The 15,613-nt window shown below is 34.3% G+C and overlaps 1 pseudogene; it reads left to right on the top strand.

Moving 5' to 3' along the window:
* Positions 1-11,102: 11,102 nt before the first annotated feature.
* Positions 11,103-15,277, top strand: LOC141705140 (S-type anion channel SLAH2-like; annotated as a pseudogene).
* The last annotated feature ends 336 nt before the right edge of the window (positions 15,278-15,613 follow it).

Below are 15,613 nucleotides of genomic sequence, written 5' to 3'. Positions count from 1 at the left end.
ACAGGAGGAAACAACTTCCTAGACTGACAGAGGAATTTGAGGATTGTCCTCAGGCAGGAGCGCAAGCTTCATGTCATTGATATTCCTCCTCCAGGCCCCCTTCCTGAGGGTGCTACGACTGATGAACGAGCAGCACGCACAAGGGATGAGAATGATGCAAATGATGTTGCATGTCTTATGTTGGCAACTATGAGTGCTGTGCTTCAAAGACAGCATGTGCATATGGATGCATATACTATCAATGAGCACTTACAAAGCATGTTTGCAAGCCAAACTCGTCAAGAAAGGTTCAACACGAGTAAGTCACTTTTTAATTGCAAACAAGGGGCGAGTGAACCAGTTGGCCCACATGTTCTGAAGATGATTGGTTACATTGAGTACCTTGAAACTTTGGGTTTCCCGATTGGTCCGGAAACTGGTATTGACCTAATCATGAATTCTTTGAACAACAAATTCACTCAGTTTGTTGTGAATTACAATATGAATGAATTTGACAAAACATCTACTGAATTGTTGCATATGTTGAGAACATATGAGACCAACATGAAGACAGCTGAACCTGCTCCCATACTGATGGTGGGAAATAAAGGTAAGGCCAAAGGGAAGGGAAAATGGAAGGGTAAGAAGAAGATTGGATCTGATTCTACACCCAAGCCAAAGTCAGGTCCCAAACAGGCTTTAAAGCCTAAAGGTGGTGTATCCAAGGGTGAATATCACTACTGTAAGAAAGATGGTCACTGGAAGAGAAACTGTCCAATTTACTTGGAGGATCTGAAGAAAAAGAAAGCAGTTCAGATTTCTGGATCAGGTATTTATGTTATAGAAGTCAATTTGTCTATTTCTACATCTTGGGTATTTAATACTGAATGAGCTTCTCACATTTGTATAAATGTGCAGGGCCTGCAGAGAAGTAGAACTTTGGCTAAGGGAGAATTGGACCTAAGAGTAGGCAATGGAGCAAAAGTTGTTGCTTTAGCTGTAGGGACTTATTATTTATCTATGCCCTCTGGGCTTGTTTTAGAACTAGAAGACTGTTTTTACGTGCCTGTGATTCGCAGAAACATTATTTATGTTTCTTGTTTGGACAAGAAAGGTTTTTCGTTTACAATAAAGAACAACAGTTGCTCTTTTGCTTTGAATGATTTAACCTATGGTGTTGTGCGTTTATTTAATGGTTTATATGTTCTTGATTTAGATAACCCTGTCTATAATATAGAAAACAAACGACTTAAAATGAATGACTCAAATCAAACATACCTCTGGCATTATCGTCTAGGCCACATAAATGAGAAACGCATATCCCAATTACATAAGGATGGATACTTGGATAAGTTTGATTTTGAATCATACCAAGAATGTGAATCTTGTTTGCTTGGTAAGATGACTAAAGCCCCTTTCACTGGTAAGGGTCAAAGGGCCACTAAACGTCTGGAGCTAATACATAGTGATGTATGTGGCCCAATGCGTGTAATGGCTAGAGGAGGCTACTACTACTTCATAACATTTACTGATGATTTCAGTAGATATGGATATGTATATCTTATGAAGAACAAATCCGATTCTTTTAAAAAATTTAAAGAATACAAGGTTGAAGTAGAGAAGCAAATTGGCGGAGATGCAAGTATTAAGATCTTACGATCCGATCGTGGGGGTGAATACTTAAGCACCGAATTTAGAGAGTATTTGAAAGAGTGTGGTATTGTATCACAACTCATTCCGCCAGGAACACCTCAATGGAATGGAGTTTCAGAGAGGAGAAATCGCACCTTGTTGGACATGGTGCGATCGATGATGAGTCATGCAGATCTTCCAATTAGTTTCTGGGGTTACGCTCTAGAAACAGCGGCTTTCACACTTAACCGTGTTCCTACTAAGAAGGTTCAAAAGACTCCATATGAGATATGGAAAGAGAAACGGTCAGGCATGAACTTTATGAAAGTTTGGGGATGTAAGGCGTTTGTGAAACGTCAAGAATCTGACAAGCTTGGACCTAAATCCGAAGAGTGCATTTTTGTAGGATACCCTAATGAAACAAAGGCGTATTATTTTTATAGTCCTTCTAAGCAGAAAGTGTTTATTGCTCGAGATGCTGTCTTCATGGAAAGAGATTTTGTTTCCAAAAGAAACAGTGGGAGAACTATAGATCTCGATGAAGATCGAGAACCGCAAAATAGCATTGACCCTGAAGTGGAACAAGAGCAGAATAATGATAATGCTCAACAAACACAGGTTGTTCGTAGATCTGGTAGATTTCGCCATGAGCCAGAGAGATATGGATTTCTCATGACTCAGTGTGGTGATTTGATGCTCATAGATGAAGATGAGACTCTCACATACCAAGATGCTATGAACAGTCCAGACTCTAAGAGATGGCTTGAAGCCATGAAATCCGAGATAGATTCCATGTATGAAAACCAAGAATGGACTTTGGTTGATCCACCTGAAGGGGTAAAACCCATAGGGTGCAAATGGGTTTTTAAGAAGAAAAAGGGCATGGATGGAAATGTTCAGACCTATAAAGCTAGGCTGATTGCAAAAGGTTTCAAATAAATTCATGGTATTGACTATGATGAAACTTTCTCACCAGTGGCTATGGTCAAGTCTATAAGGATTTTACTTGCCATTGCAGCATTCCATGATTATGAAATCTGGCAAATGGATGTCAAAACAGCCTTCCTTAATGGAAGCGTTGAAGAGGATGTGTACATGACACAACCTGAGAGTTTTGTCGATCCAAGGAATGCTGGCAAGGTATGTAAATTGCGTCGATCCATTTATGGATTGAAGCAATCCTCTAGGAGATGGAATATCCATTTTGATGAAATAGTCACAGAGTATGGCTTTGTTCAAAACGAAGATGAACCGTGTGTTTACAAGAAGGTTAGTGGGAGCTATGTGGCATTCATAGTACTATATGTTGATGATATACTACTAATGGGGAATGACATACCTTCTCTAAAGGCTGTTAAGACTTAGTTAGGGAGCAATTTCTCCATTAAAGACTTAGGAGAGGCATCCAACATTCTAGGAATGAGGATCTATAGAGAAAGATCTAGAAGGATGATCGGTCTAAGTCTGAACACATACATTGATAAGGTTTTGCATCGTTTTGAAATGCAAAATGCAAAAAGGGGATATGTCCCGTGTCTCAAGGGATAACGATCTCTAAGGACCAGTGTCCGAAATCATTGGATGAGAAGGACCACATGAATAAAGTTCCATATGCTTCAGCAATTGAATCTATCATGTATGCAGTGGTATGTACTCGCCCAGATGTCTCGTATGCTTTGAGCATGACGAGCAGATACCAGTCTAATCCGGGTGAAGGTCACTGGACGGCAGTTAAGAATATTCTTAAGTACTTGAAAAGAACTAAAGATTCATTCTTGGTGTATGGAGGAGAAGAGAAACTCGTTGTAAAAGGTTACACCGATACAAGTTTCCAAACAGACAGAGATGATACTGTATCACAGTTTGGTTTTGTGTTTTGTCTAAACGGAGGTGCTGTAAGCTGGAAGAGTTCAAAGCAAGAAACAATAGCTGATTCTACAATGGAGGCTGAGTACATTATAGCTTGTGAAGCAGCTAAGGAGGCCGTTTGGATTCGAAAGTTCATTTCTGATTTGGGAGTGGTTCCATCGATCGCAGATCCCATTGATCTATACTGCGATAATAATGGAGCCATTGCACAGGCTAAAGAACCTAGATCACACTCCCGGGCTAAACATATACTCAGGAGATTTCACCTTATTCGAGAGATTAATGAAAGGGGTGATATACATATATGTAAAGTGCACACAAATGATAACATTGCAGACCCACTGACCAAAGGCTTGTCGCAGCAGAAGCACGATGGTCACACTAGTTCCATGGGTATTAGATATATGGGTGATTGGCTCTAGTGCAAGTGGGAGATTGTTAGTGTAGGTGCCCCAGAGGCAATACATTATTCTTTTTTCTTTATGTCAGTTGATCATTCAATAAATGTATTTATTATGACCTTAATTACTGCGATATTTTGTTAGCATAATAAATGTTCTTAGAATCATGATACAAATTGTATAGTTTAAGTACATGACTTGAACTTGAGATTATATAATATATCATATTCTTAAAGGTCCCTAGTCGAGTAGTATTATATAGGACAATAATAATACATAGATAGACTAGTATGTTATTTGACAAGATAATCACATCTCATTGGTTATAAGTATGGGGATACTAAAGTCAATACATAGGTACATGTGAGAGTACATGGTACTGGACAGACCCACAGTGAGATTCTTCATGTTTAATAAAGTCATAAGAAAGACTCACAGTGATAATGGTGTAACGATCCTTTGACTTGAAATCATTATATTTCTATACGAGGATTAATATACTTTGACTACATTAAAAGTTACTTTTGATCGAGTGATGATAAAAGTGGACATCGGGTATATCATGAGTCGTATGAGAAATATGAATGATAGATAAAGGATTTAACCCTCCTATAATTAGGAGAGATATTATTGGCCTCTTGATTGAGTGAGATTATAAAAGCATGGCCATGCTCAAATAATGATTTATCTCGATAATCTACTCATGGATCAAGTAAACTCGGATTAAATGTTGAAGAGGATGACTAAATACATGCCTCGAGTTTAATCTATAATATGTATGGTTAAAAGGATTATATTACACGAAAAACATTAATCACAAAAGGTTTTATCTAATCACGATTTAATTATTGTTTAATTGGGTAACAATGATGTATTACTAGATACCGCTCATTGTTTATAATTTTATTAGAGAATAAAATTATTGCCAATTAAATAATAGCCTATAGGGTCGCACAAATAAAGCACTTAATGGAATAGTTAATTTAAATTATGGATTTAAATTAATTGATGATTATTTGAATTTTATTATAATTAAGTAAGACTTAATTGAGATAATATAAATTCGAATTAAAAGGAATGTTTTTGCCCATAATAATTAAGTATAACTTAGTTATTAATTAAATAATAGAAATTCATTTTTATTATTTAATCCAATACCTACTAGGGTTGGGCTTTGCTATTATGGGCCTTTTTAATCAGTCATTATAAATACATAATGAGAGGTTAAAGAGGCTTGTACATTTTTAAGAAAACCCTAGCAGCAAAGAGAGGCAGAGGTAATTCAGATCGTCAAGAAGGAGGCTAGTACATCCATTCCGTAGTCAAGTTCGTGAGACGTTCTTGAAGGTGCTCGTGTGGATACCATAGAGGTGTTTCTCCGAGCGGTAGACACAAAGCGTGATAGCTAGGATCTCCGTTGAGTTCGTGAAAGTTAATCTCTTGAAAGGTATGATTCGTTATCTCCATAATCTGCCCATAATTATACATGGATCCTGTTTTTGAGTTTCTAAATTTTTGTTTTATTTACGTTTATCCGCTGCATTTTATGCCTTCGGATCCCAACAGCAGTGTCCAGTAGTCTGTACTTATATACTTGAGTGAGTTGTGACTTGTTGGTACATAATTTTCTCTAACTGGTTGAACTATGTTCCAGTTCTATACTCGAGTACAGGATTTATAAGTTGTTCTACAGTCTCTGATCCTTCAGTTTCTTGCTTGAATATTCATTTTACTATATATTTATGCGAACAAGAAAGGTTCAACTAATCATACTTTAGCAAAAACAAAAAGCTTTCAAGTAATAACACATTGTCCATAGTAAGTGCAAATATTTAAATGTACTCTAGTTTCACTAATTTTTTTTCCTGATTACACACGCACACACATTAGTCGAACCCTTGATATCTCGTAAGGAGGCATAAGAGGTCAACCGGTCCACCAACACTTCGTTGACCGTCCCACTAATTTTGATGCCCCTTGTTTCTTTATTATAACAGAGTTGTTCTGTATTAACATGAGATTTGTTTATGAAAAATGTTGGAATTTTGTAGTTATTTTGTTCATATATTAACCCCGTTGATATGCCGAAGTTAATTACTACTCACAGTAAATACATTTATGTAAAAATCACGTGTATTTGCGCATAACTAAGTTGTGAGTATCAAGTTTAAAATTATAAAATTACATTTAAGTTGGAGATGACTGCTGATCAAATATTTTTTTTAAAACATATTATAAGATTTTGGAGAAAGTGATATTTAAATTAAATTAATATTGGGGGGCCTCCACGTATCCCTTCCAAATTAATTAATATCCTCCTATCGTTGGAGGGAGGAGTATTGTTTTATCGATATCACTCACCTTTCATAATTGATGTTCAGTATATAGTAATATATTTTTGACGATGAATTTATTTCAATCATTATAAATTATAATGAGATTAATTCAAAGTTATTTTTAAATTAAAAAACAACTTTTATCCATATATTTAGTTTGATCATTAAAGGTTTCTAAAATTAAAAAAAGTAAAATCAATAAACATGATGCTCAGTAAACTATTTTTAAATCTAAAAATTATGTAACGTGGGTCGGTCCGATGTGACTATACTGAATTGTTAGGATATGGGAAATTCTAAAATGGTACCATTGAAGATGTGGTAGCAGTGATATAAAAGAAAGCGAAAATTAAGTTTACAGGCCCGAATAACAAAGATATTGAGGCTTGTGTAAAATCTTTTGGTCGTGGCGCCAACAAAGAAAATACACATGTTTTCGCCTTCTAGAACAATATCTTATTACTACGAGAAAATTAGGTTGTCAAATCTTCGTAGTTACTAGAGATAACTCGGTGTCTAATAATTTTCAGATCAAGGACAAAAGAAGAAAAATGTTGTGCTTGAAGGGATGCGAAGTGTTTCGGGAAAATATCAAAATTTATTTATAAGTTTAGAACGTAAACATTTACTAATTGGTTCTAAGGTCCTTTTGTTCTTATCTCGTCTTGAATTTTGTATTTAATTTTTTTTTGAGTATTATCAATAATGGATGTCAAATTTTTATTTACTTCAAAAACGTATAAACAATTAAATATCCAAACAAGAAAAAAAGATAAGCAGACCTGGGGAAATATCACAAAAACATGATTTTTTTAATAACGATCACAAAATTACTTATGATTTTATATAATTCTAAATTTATTGAAATTTAAAAAGTTTAATTATGAATTTGGCATGATACATAATTTGAAAAACTGTCTCAACTTTTTTTCTAAGGTATCATAGAAAACTTTGAGAGACGAGTTTTCATTATTTTGGGTTTTTGGCAAAATTAAAACATTAAAATATTAATATTAAGATGAATGGATTATATCAAGTCGGAGTGTTTTTTGCAAGTAATTTTTTGTTTCCTTTAAATAGCCGCTCTGTATTAACCCCATTGCTTGCATAAGTAAATAAAACTCATAACATATACATTTGGCGTAAATTACATGCATTCGTGCATAAATTAATAATGAGTATTTAGTTTAATATTGTAAATGATGTTACATTTAAGTGGAGATAAGAATTCATCACATATTTTCGTTATATTTAAGTGGAGATAAAAAGGGATCACATATTTTTTGTTTTTTAACCTATAAAATTTTGGAGGATGCTAAATTTTGTTAACGATCAAAGAATATCATAGTCTATTAATATATAGGTTTGGTAAATTTGTACCTGAAACAATTGATCAATTGTTATTTATTATGTTTGAGAGTTGTTTTGTTATGGAATAGAAAATTAAGGATATGATCGCTTTTTACCATCCAACATACGAGAATATTATAAGTTGTTAAATTATAAGGATATTCTCAAATACATATCACATGCGACATATATATATATATATAGTTAACTACACGTCGTCGCCATGAATATTACAATATTGTACATACACTTTAATACCATAGGAATAAAATTGGACTAAGACATTGTCGATTCCACATACAACAAGTTTCAATTACTGTACACCTATAAATATTGTACCTACACAAACTACAATTAGTATCGATAAATTTTTAACTCAAAGATTGCATCTACTCAAAATATCTATCATAATCAGAATCATCAAAGACTGCAAAGAAAAAAGCCGAAACACTAAAAAATATTTCATCAATAAAAAGTCAAAACATTGGGTATAAGATGTTTCGAATGATATTTTACTACACTTCAAATAAATTATTAAGTAGTATACATTTTATTTTTTAATAAAACTCGTAATAAATTTTATTAAAAAATAAAAGTAACTTTTTTTGTCTTTTTTCATGATAAAATCTAAGAACAAAACTTTGTATATAATATTAATGGCCATATTTTTTTCTTATTTTTTTAATTTTTAAATATATTTACACTTAATTTAAAATTTAAAAGGTGAAAAAACTAATAATTAGACCACCTTAAGTGACTGTAAATGATAACTTATTGAAATCGGTGAACAAAATGATATATGTGCTCCATTTCAGTGACTAGTTTAATATTTAACACACTGAAAAAATCATTAAAATACTTAATATTATATCAAGAATATCATTCTGAAACTCTGTGCATTCCAAGTTAAAATCATAAATATATTTTGTTATCCAACACTTTGATAAATACAATGTCACATGTGTCTTGTAGTGTTTACCACTTACGAAAATTGACGACAATAATGATTATGGTACGAAGTTGAAAAACTATAAGGATCCTGAATTGCCCACAAAGATGGTTTTCCTTTTAATATAAAAAGATATAATGTTATCTACATCCATACTTTAGAACTTTGCATTTTAAAATTTATTTTTCTTTTCGTAAAAGATATATAAATGTAATTGTATGTTGTTATGGATAATTGCAACTTTAAGTTTCCGGTGTCATCCTACTTCTTTCACATTTAGCTTGCATGATTAAGAACGCAGGAATTTCATTACAAAATAATTTTTTATTTAACATCTCACATTCAAAATGATAATCGATATATATTTTAATGACTACTAGAGAATGACGTGTGCGTCCACGAGCTATTATGCTAGTTTATTTCTTAAAATTTAATTGCTGTATTCACTTTGAAGTCTCAAATGTTATAACTAAGTTATTGTTAAGAGTGAGCACTTCCTGGTTCGGAACCGAGAACCGAATCGAACCGATCAAAAATTGCGGTTCCGGTTCGGTTCTTACCTAATTGGGGTCCGGTTCGGTTCTTATTTTTCTAGAAATTTTGGTTCTTGGTTCGGTTCGGTTCTTAACATTCTAGAGCCGTAAGAACCGAACCGAATCGTATATAAATGAATAAATACAAAAATATATATAAATATATGTATATATATTACATATTATGTTTTCTTATTTATAATATTTTAATAAATTTTAAGAAAAATATGATTTTTATTGTATTACTCGTTTCTTTAAATATTTATGGAGTTTTGAATATTTTTATAAATATTTTTCTTCTTAAATATTAGAAAGTAATTGAATTCAAAATGATCTGCCACTAATAAAAATCTTCTTTTACTAAGTTACCGTTAATACGTAATCAAAACTAGTCAAAATTTAAAAAGTTAGAATACAAAATAATATGCAAAATACATAAATATGAAATGAAAATATAAATTCGGTTCTTTCGGTTAAGAACCGAACCGAACCGAATTTTACGGTTCGGTTTCGGTTCGGTTCTTACATATAAACGGGTCCAGTTCGGTTCTTAAAATATTCCTATTTCGGTTCTCGGTTCTTTCGATTCGGGTTTGGTTCGGTTCGATTCTGACCCGTTGCTCACCCCTAATTAGTGTGACAGTGTCTATCATACTCTGTGTCATCGCAGCAGTGACAGCCCTGCTCGTGACAACAATTTTCACATTTTGGACGAAAGAGGAACTTAAAAGGTTGTGCTTGATTGGATCGTCAGTGTAACTTTATATCAGCTATGCCATGGACTCAATCCCTGGGAATCACAATCTCCTGATTTCTTGTTATATAAAGAAGATAAGGCTGGATCCATTGAGAATTGTCCGTATGCCTTTCCATTTGAGTTAAATATCAAAATGGTCACTAAATTGAAAGTCTGTTATTCCCTAACAATACAATAAGAATTACAGAAGGGGGGTTGAATGTAATTTTGGCTACTTTTTCAAGATTTTAAAATCAGTTATAACTCGATAAATATATAAGTGTTTGATTTGCAGATTACGGAATGAAGTAGTTATATAAATCAAAACACAAAGTAATAAAAACAAAGGCTTTTAAAACTTTTTGGTGGATTTGAAAATATCCACCAGATATATATATATATATATATATATCGAATGAGAACCCTGTGAAGCTTAAATAGCTCACAGCTGCTTACAAGTAGAACAAACAAACTACAGAGAAATTCTTGATAAGTACAACTTTATTTATCTCTCTTTTGAAATGTGTTTGCTTAGTTGAATGTTCTACTAGCTACACTTGGTTTATATATCACCAAGTTTACATGATAATAAGACAAGATAATAAAAAAAAACATATCTAGTCTAACTCCATGCTACTTCACTACTCTATTCCGCCTTCTTTGAATATCTTCACAATTGCATGGAAATGGTAACGCTTCTTTGTTCTCAAATTCCTGCTTAACAGGCTACCACATTTCTTTTGCAAACACCCAACGTATATGACTGTGTTGTCACTGTCAACAGATATATGAATTTGATCATGCGTCGGGTACATGCTCTTCATCCGTCGGGTAGCTTTGTTGATCATCCGTCGGGTAGCTTTGTTGATCATCCGTCGGGTAGCTATTTGTCACTTGACTCCATTTCACTTATACAGAATTACAAGACATCTTATATTTACAATTAATCAACCTATTATGCATATCCACTAGTAGCCAACATGACTTATATGCTCCTACAAAATCTACACAAAGTTGTTTGCATAAATGTGCTACAGATTTTATTTTTACATAAGCTACTCACCCGGTGGATGTCAAGTCGGCATCCGTCGGGACTATATTTGATCATCCGTCGGGACTACAGATCATTGCCTCACATTCTGCGATTTTGGACACTTTGTGCAGTACATCCTAGCTGAACAAGAACAGAAGACTTGATGCGCGTATTGGAATTCTCATTTCCATTCAATCTAAGTATCAACAAGTTTTTACTAGTTGCTGTAATTTGCAAGTATTAAGTATGAGAACATGTTGAACTGCAGGTATATACGTTTCAGCATGGAAGAGAACAGGAACCTGAGTTTGGAAACGAAGGATTCCCCTGATCCACTTCCACCACTCATTGAATATTTGTCTACTCATGAATTGGAATGCTTTGATAGTTTGGACAAAGACACTGACTTGGACACAGTCTTTCCTTCTCTCGTGGTAAGTCAATATGTAATTCTTCGAGATTTTTGTTGTTCTTAATTGATACTGTGAATCACATGCTTTTTGATTTATTGGCATACTTAGATTTAGATATTAATCTGGATTGTCATATTTGTGTTGCTGTTCCAAATAAAACATTTTTACTCCCAAAAATGTTTGCTTGCTACATATTTTTTTTCATAGATATATCAGCTTTTAGTCTCTACATGTTTTATAAAACTTTCTATTCTGCACTGATAGTGATGCAAGATGGTTATAAATCTCTCAATCTTCATGATTCAATAGAATGATGCATTTCATAGTTACAAGTTATAACCAACGAGAAGACCGACAAGCAACAATCACTTTGCTCCTGTTTAGCTGCTGATCCTGTTCTGTTTCTTTTGTAATGGTAGTTCAAATTTTATTGGAACTTAATTACTTTAATGTTTCGTAATTTTGTGCTCTCTAAGGTCTGTCATATTAGGCTTCTGCAATAGCAAACATCACATTGCTAAAACATAAATAGACCTGGGAAAAGAATATTTTGGTGTTGCAGTCTTTTTTCTTTCAGTTTTCTGTATGTGTCCTGATCTCTATATCAATCTTATCTTAAATCCTTAACTGCTTCGACAACAAACTTGTTTGATTGGGGTCTTGCATGTGATCTTTGAACACTAGTGAGTTTAAGTTGATCAAAATTAAGTAGGTAAGAGGACAGGGCTTTTTTGTCAAATTTAAAGGATTTGAAGTGATAAAAGTATAAAACTGATATTATGAATTCATAATGTTGGACTCTTTGGAAGAAACTTCGTTAATGTCTTTAAAATTCAACTTTTTGTTATGTTTTTAGTCATATACTATCTATGTAAACATGTATACCAAGATAGCTGTTATTTAAGCTCTGCAGTACCACGGACGTATGTGCTATTGAACATTTAATTAACTCTGGAGTTTATAGTCCAAAACTATATTGCTTTGGAAAGTCTTTCCCAGTAAATATTTCACTAAACCTATGTTTATTTGTTACTTCTTGTAGTGTACATGTCATTTACCAGCAATCTCACTACTTAGTAATGTCGTTGTAGCTGTTAGATTATTACTCTTCTATCTTTTAGATTGGCTATAGCAAGGATGTGGATAATGTAATACAGTTATTATTAACTTTTAACCAGTAAAGGATCGTTGTATTTTAAATAATTTATTTATGTTTAATGCACTAGGAAACCAAGATAGATGCAGCGGAGATCCAAAACTGTGATTTTGAGTCCCACCAGAGAACACGATCCATTTCCATCAGCATGCCGCCTTCTCCTATAGAAGACCACTTGGAGGGGAAGAAAAGAGTTCTCTTTAGGGATGATTGTGAATTAATTTCCAGCAGCGGTGTTTCACATTCTCCACTTTCTACTGATATTCCAAAGATCAAACAGCCAATCTTTCGTTCACAGCCGATACCAAAAGGCTCTGAGTTAAATGATGCAGTTATAAGTGGAAAAGCTCCTGACCTCCCCCTCAGAAACCCCACGAGAAAGACTCTTACAGATAAAAGATACAATTCTTTTAAAACTTTTTCTGGAAAGTTAGATAGACAATTATCAAATTTGCGTGGAAAGGTAAATGAGACAGGAACACCACTTAAAAAAACTACTGAAATGGAGAATGTACCTGTGCACCGATATTTTGATGCCTTGGAAGGACCGGAGTTGGATACTCTTAGGGTATGTTCTGATGACCTTTTTTTTTACAAGTTCTTCATGTTCTCAATGTATTTGTGACAATTTGCATGTCAAGATTTAGCTTCTACTTGTCAAACTAAAAACCTTTATACACGGATCAAAAAGTAAAGTTTCATTTGTATGGAATTGTTACCTTTTACTAATTTGTGTGCATTCAAGCGTCACTTACACAATTATAGATATATTTGTCAAATAGTGTGCCTTTGCACACCGGAAAAATTATATTCATCTAGTTCTGGTTTTTTGTTGAAATACTAATATGTTCATATTATATGTACTGTCATCAAACTTACAGCCTTCAGAGGAAATACTGCTTCCAGACGATAAACTGTGGCCATTTCTTCTTCGTTACCCTATCTCTTCATTCGGTTTATGCCTTGGTGTCAGCAGCCAAGCCATAATGTGGAAAAATTTAGCCACAAGTACCACAATGGGATTTCTCCATATCAGCACGAAAGTAAACATTATTCTATGGTTCTTATCCGTTGTTCTTTAGCGTGGTGGCTTTCACCTACATTCTGAAGATTGTATTCTACTTTGAGGCTGTTCGTCGTGAGTACTATCATCCAATACGTGTCAACTTCTTCTTTGCTCCGTGGATAGCCTTGTTGTTCTTAGCTCTAGGAGTTCCACCTTCTTTGACAAAAGACCTGCATCAGGCTTTATGGTATGTCCTCATGACGCCTATCTTAATCCTTGAGCTGAAGATATACGGACAGTGGATGTCAGGAGGACAGAGAAGACTTTCAAAGGTAGCAAATCCATCAAACCATCTTTCTGTTGTTGGGAATTTTGTGGGGGCACTATTGGGTGCAACACTGGGGTTAAAAGAAGGACCGATTTTCTTTTTTGCGGTTGGACTGGCTCACTACACAGTCCTGTTTGTTACACTGTACCAGAGGCTTCCCAAAGGAACTCCATCCCGTGTTCTTTCTTTTTGTTGCTGCACCTAGCGTTGCTTCAATGGCATGGGCAAGAATACAAGGATCATTCGATTTTGGGTCAATGATTGCTTATTTTATCGCTCTGTTCCTTTATTTCTCACTGGTTAGTTCTTTTGCATAAATAAGCCACAAATCTTTATTTATATACCTACATTTCATTAATTCAATTCTCAGTAACACAGACTGTTGCTTCTAAACGTTTCCTATCATATTTAGGTTTAGTATGAATGACATTCAGTTTAGTAATGAATAAATTTACTTTTAGTGTTGTTTGCACAAAAAGTTGTGATACTAATCCTAGAATGATGCTCAAAAAAATATGGAAACTCATCAAGTTGATTGCGGTCCTGTTTCACTTGTTCAGTTCAAATATTTATTGGCTAAAAGTCCATCCCTCTTTTTGTTTCTGCAGGCTGTTCGAGTTAATTTCTGCCGAGGATTCAGGTATTTTCCACAATATGGATTCTGTATTTGGTATTTATGATTCCTTCAAAATATAGCTGTCTGAGGTTTTGAGCTTTATTTCCATCGTTATTTATAGGTTTTCACTGGCTTGGTGGGCCTACACTTTCCCAATGACTGGTGCTGCCATTGCAACCCTTAGGTACTCACTTGAAGTGTCAAATGTTATAACCAAGTCACTGTCGATCATACTTTGTGTCGTTGCAACATTCACACTGACAGCCCTCCTCGTGACAACAATTTTCCATGCTTTTGTGCGTAAAGACCTTTTCCCGAATGACATTGCCATTGCCATAAGTGACAAAAGGCCAAACTCTGTCCGAAAATGGTACCATCGAAGAAATGGTAGCACAGATATGAAAGAAACCGAAAACTACCTCAAGTTTACAGACTCAAATGGCAAAGATATTGAGGCCTGTCTAAAATCTTCAGGTTCAGGCGCCAATGAAGAAAATACCCATGTTTCAGCTTTCTAGAACAATATCTCACTGCATTACAGTACATGAGAAATTAACTGTCTTAATCTTCACATCTGCGAGAGAGAAACTCGTTGTTGAACCATCTTCACTTCTTGGACAAAAGAGGATAGAAGGTTGTGCTTGACGGGATGCTTAAGTGTCTATCTGTATCAGCTGTCATGAGTTCAACCCCCGGAAATCTCCTAATTTATTATATATGTTTGAATAAGGCAAGGCTGGTGCATTGGGACTTCTCCCCTATGTGAACGCCTTCTGCAGTGTGCACGGCCTAAGAGGAACTCGCTATACAGTTCTTGAAGTTCCGATGACATTGTTGTGCACATCATATAGAATGTGAAAAGTTGTTTGCTAGAAATCTTCGAGAGGCAAGTGTTATTTCTAGTTATTTCAGAAACGGCTACGTTTTAAATATGTACTTCTACTACAGTATAGTTCCGAATTTAAAGATCAAGCTATTGAACAAATACAAGATTAGACTTTTTCATTTGAACACTTCTCTGAAATATTATGTTTGAGCAATGTTACTACATCAAGATAGCAGACCACACAGTTACTGATATGAATGTACATGGCGTGCATTATAAAGATGGCTGATTTCTGTAGGTTGTTAGAACCTCCTTGGCGGTGAGATGATAATTCTAAAACTTTTGCCTCAAGTTTATGTATATAAGAAAAATAAGTGTTACTTTATATTGCTGATAATAAGCGCAGTAAGATATGCTGCAACAATCGTCTGTTCAATCATTTGTCCAATT

The sequence above is a fragment of the Apium graveolens genome, unplaced genomic scaffold (genome assembly GCF_009905375.1).
Source record: "Apium graveolens cultivar Ventura unplaced genomic scaffold, ASM990537v1 ctg8591, whole genome shotgun sequence".
In the NCBI taxonomy this organism is placed as follows: Eukaryota; Viridiplantae; Streptophyta; class Magnoliopsida; order Apiales; family Apiaceae; genus Apium; species Apium graveolens.
The sequence above is the reverse complement of the archived record's forward strand: the minus strand, read 5'-3'. Positions and strand labels throughout refer to the sequence as shown.